Genomic DNA, 4484 nt, shown 5'->3' with positions numbered 1-4484 from the left:
AGGCAGAGGTTGCAGTGAGCTGAGATCTGACCACTGCACCCCAGCCTGGGTGACAGAGTGAGACTGTCTTAAAAAAAAAAAAAAGAAAAAAGAAAGATCTGAATTCCGTGGGAAAACTCTGAAAACTTTGGGTTTCATCTAAGGCAAGCTTGTCCAACCCACGGCGCATGGGCCACATGTGGCCCAGGACAGCTTTGAATGCAGCGCAACACAAATTTGTAAATTTTCTTAAAACATTATGAGATTTGTGCGTGCGTGTGTGTGTGTGTGAGTGTATGTGTGTGTGTGTTTGGCTCATCAGCTATCATTAGTGTTAGTGTATTTTATGTGTGGCCCAAGACAATCCAGTTCTCCCAGTGTGGCCCAGAGAAGCCAAAAGATTGGACACCCCAGATCTAAGGGGTTGAGAGCTTGAGTCCTAACCACGCTACCTCCCGGCGCTGCCGCCTTGAGTAACTTGCTTTACCTGTGTCACATTTCCCTTCAGTGATAAAATGGGGGTAATAACAGGGGAAGCTTTTGTAGGGCCTCAAGCTTCTGCAATTTGGAGGGCTCTCTTACAAATTCTAAAAGGGAAACACTTCCCCTGCAGGATCTGGGAAGGGCCCCCGCAAGGGAGAGGCCCTAAAGGTTTAAATGTCCTCAGCATCACTGAAAACCCACCTCTGATCATGGTATTTACTTCACAGGGCCTTGGGGAGTATGGGATGTGTCTTAAGTATCTGGCATCTGGTGGGAATGTGGTGAGTTCATTCCCAGACTACAAACTCAGGTGTGCAGAGAACATCACTCCCCCAACTCGATGCTTCCTTTTTTTTTTTTTTTTTTTTTTTTGACAGAGTCTTGCTTTGTCACCCAGGCTGGAGCGTAGTGGCACAATCTTGGCTCACTACAATCTCCACTTCCCGGGTTTATGTGATTCTTCTGCCACAGCCTCCCAAGTAGCTGGGATTACAGGCACCCGCCACCACACCCAGCTGATTTTTATATTTTTAGTAGAGACAGGGTTTCACCGTGTTGGCCAGGCTGGTCTTGAACTCCTGAGCTCAGGTTATCCGCCTGCCTTGGCATCCCAAAGTCCTGGGATTGCAGGCATGAGCCACTGTGCCCAACCCCATGCTTCCTTTTAATTAGGAACATCACTTCCTTTACATGCCATAACCTACCTGAAGTTCTGACACCAAATCCCTACTTTCACTGAGCTGGCAAACACGCTTCCTTGAGTCACTCTTGAAGTTTTAAGTCCACCTTTCTCTGAAGCAGAGTCAAGGCCTGGGAGTAAGGGGAAGGGTTTGTTGTCCCTTGGTTGTCTGTTCACCCTGGTCATGGCTGAGGCATCTAATGTCCCTTTCTGAAGGCGGCCTCAAATCTTCAGCCCTCCACTGCTTCTGAGCTGTGCATGGGACTTGGGGATCTTTGAGGGGTGCCCAAGGAGTGCCACGTAGCACTCCTGCTTGTGAGGACAGCTCTGTTGGTGGGTCTACTGGCTCTAACTCTAGGTCACATCAAAGATCCTCCCCTGAGAATAAATCATGGTGGCTAAAGCATCGGATTGGGTGCAGTCAGAGTTGAGGTCAAATCCTGCAAAACCTGTTTTCCTCATCTGCAGAATGGGGAAGATGCTAACAATACCTCCGTCATCGAATCGGTGTGAAGAATTCAATGTCTTGGTGTTTGTAAAGGGCTTAGGATAGTGTCTGACCTGTAGTCCATGGGCTGTCTTGATGCAGGTCATCATCTCACCCTTGTTCGTTATTGGATGGAGAAACCAGGGTCCCAGAGACACTGGCTGGCTGGGGCAAGATCACCACTCATGCCTATCAACAGCTGGGTTAAAGGTGCCGAAGATATGCTTATTCGATTTGCAGGTGACCCAAAACTAGATGCAGTGGCTGGTATTTTAAATGATCAAACAAGGGCCCAAAAGCCCCTAAAGTAGATGAGATGATAGACTAACCCCTCTAGGGATGGATGTAAAATTAAAAGGTTTTGCATGAAAGAGATTTTGGCTGAAGGTTCATTGTACACTGAGATAGCTGCCCCAAATGATTGTGATCTCAGGCTGAATCTATAGAGGTATAGGTTGACGATGAGGGAGATGATAGCTGGAGGGTTGTGCTCAACTCTGGTTGTTGTACATTTGAGGAGACAGGAAGAGACCAGAGTCCAGTTTGTGGAGGGTAAAGGATAGTGAGGAACTAGGGATACTGATCTTACAGAAGAGAAGACTCAAAGGGGGAGAGGCAGGAACAGTGGTATAACCCTGCCTGGCTCCAAGGGCAGAACTGGCACCCATGGAGATAACAGGGGAATGAGAACCAGCTCTGTGGCTATCAGAACTGTCCCACAGTGAATCAGAATGCCTTCAAAGGTGGTGAGCTCCCCATCACCAATGGTATGCAAGCAGAGTGAGGAAAGGATTCCTGTTTCCAGCTCTCAGATGGTTTTATCAACAACAAAAAAACTAGACCCTACTGATAAAAATTTCTGTTGGCTGTATATACACATATAGTCAACAAATATGAAATCCATATATTCCCGATTTTAAGGTTTATTTTATTTTATTTTTGAGACAGGGTCTCACTCTGTCACCCAGGCTAAAGTGTAGTGCAGGATCTTGGCTCACAGTTTAAGCCATTCTCCCACCTCAGCCTCCTAAGTAGCTGGGACTACAGGCGCCTGCCAATACATACCTGGCTAATTTTTGTATTTTTTGTAGAGACAAGGTTTCGCCATGTTGCCCAGGCTGGTCTCAAGCTCTTGGGCTCAAGCAATCCACCTGCCTCGGCCTCCCAAAGTGCTGGGATTACAGGTGTGAGTCACCACACCCAACATACTTTAAGAAAATTAATATTATAGAAATTGGAACTAATTTACAATCAATGCGTAGATTTACTGTATCCTTCCTTCCTGAAAAGTTGTTATTTGAATCAAAATGAAGTATATGATTGAGCAGGTTTTTTTGACAATCTGTTTTTCATCTTTCAATCTATTTTTCACTTTTGTGATTAGAATGTATGTCTTGAATTTAAAAACAAATTAAATAAACAACAAATATTTTAAAAATCCAGCCTTCTTAGTGAAGGCCACACTCAATCTATTGAATACATCTTCCGCTGACATTCCACCTTGTCGGCGCTGCCCTGGCCTCTGAAATAGAATAGAGACTGGCTATTAAACCAGTTTTTAGCAAATTTGTAGCAGCAGGTTCTTGGCTGGGGGAAGAAAATTCCACTTACCAAGAGATGTTATTCCTTCAAAGGATGAGAACCTACTTCTTCGTAAAGAGAATTTGGAGGGAGCTTTTTGTTCTGTGGGGACAACATCTGGATTTGAATACATCCATGCTCAAAAGGAGATTTCTCATAATGGACGCAACTGAAAGCACTCAGAGTACAAGGACCGGTGAGCTTTCAAAAGGAGACACTTCAGGAGACTCGCCAGGGGCCCTCGTATCCCCGGCAGTGCGAGTTTTGGAGGTCAGTGGAGGGCTCTCGCGTCAGGCATGTAACTTTCATACTCAAATACTTATCTTCATCCTCTACCCCTCACCCCCACTGCAGAAACTTGGGGCTTGAATTCATTTAAAAACATTTGTGGTTTCAGAAGTCTCCTTTTTATTATAAAGCTGCCAAGATCTTAGAATGAAAGGCATTTTTAGAGATGAGAAAGAAGGAAGCCAGGTCAAGGCCGGCCTGGCTCTCAGCCGTGGGTCTGTAAAGGTGACATGTGGGACATGGCCACCTGCAGACCCTGCAGGCAGCTGGGCGGAGGCACCTGCAGGGCCCTGGGTTTGAATCCCTGCTCTGCCAGTCATTTCCACGGTGATCTTGGGGGAAGTTGTGTAACCTCTGGGCCCCGCGACGCCCCTTCCTGGAGCCTGGAGCTGGAACGAAGTCCCCTGGAGCCCTGACATCAGAGGTGACGCTACTCTTCGCAGGCAATGACTCGGCAGAATGTGATGCCACTCCCTAACCCGCGTCCGGGCTGACAGGGTGTGTGCCGCCTCCCACCAGGTGGTCTGGCTGCTTTGATGGTCCTCCTAACATCCCTGCACCCCAGAGCCCTCAGTGCTGGCCAGACCTTCACTCACTCCTCGGTTGCAACCCCGTTCTCATATAGCGGGTCCCACAGGCTGGCCTATGGCGCCCCCTGCTGGTGACTGCAGGGAGACGGGTGCCCTAAGTCAAAGGAAGTCCTTCCTGGGGTCTAATCTCTACCTTTTGCCTGATGAGGCAGCTGAGGTGGCTGGCTTTCTCCTCCACCCCAGAAAATAAAGTCATATGGAGTCCAAGCAGTTATTTTTCTCTGCTAGGCCGGGCCATCGTAAGCCCCAAACGGAGGGGCCCCCTGGAATGAGCCCTATGCAGGCTTTCTATAGATAAGGACCCTTCAGGGAGTAGGGCTGTGGTGAGGATGGAGTGCATGTGTGGGGGCTCTCACCTGGGTGTGGGAAGATCAGAGGGACCCCAGAGGTTAGCGTT

General features: G+C 47.9%; 1 long non-coding RNA gene across 1 annotated transcript in view; it reads left to right on the top strand.

Moving 5' to 3' along the window:
• LOC105545948 overlaps positions 1 to 4294 on the top strand; it is a 22770-nt gene extending 18476 nt beyond the window's left edge. Inside the window, exons 2-3 of the long non-coding RNA XR_001007020.1 lie at positions 2720 to 2812; positions 3263 to 4294. This is a non-coding gene — a long non-coding RNA (uncharacterized LOC105545948). The remainder of the gene's footprint in view (positions 1 to 2719; positions 2813 to 3262) is intronic.
• The last annotated feature ends 190 nt before the right edge of the window (positions 4295 to 4484 follow it).

The sequence above is a fragment of the Mandrillus leucophaeus genome, unplaced genomic scaffold (assembly GCF_000951045.1).
Source record: "Mandrillus leucophaeus isolate KB7577 unplaced genomic scaffold, Mleu.le_1.0 Scaffold343, whole genome shotgun sequence".
Lineage (NCBI taxonomy): Eukaryota > Metazoa > Chordata > Mammalia > Primates > Cercopithecidae > Mandrillus > Mandrillus leucophaeus.
This window is presented reverse-complemented; position numbering and strand designations above follow the sequence as displayed.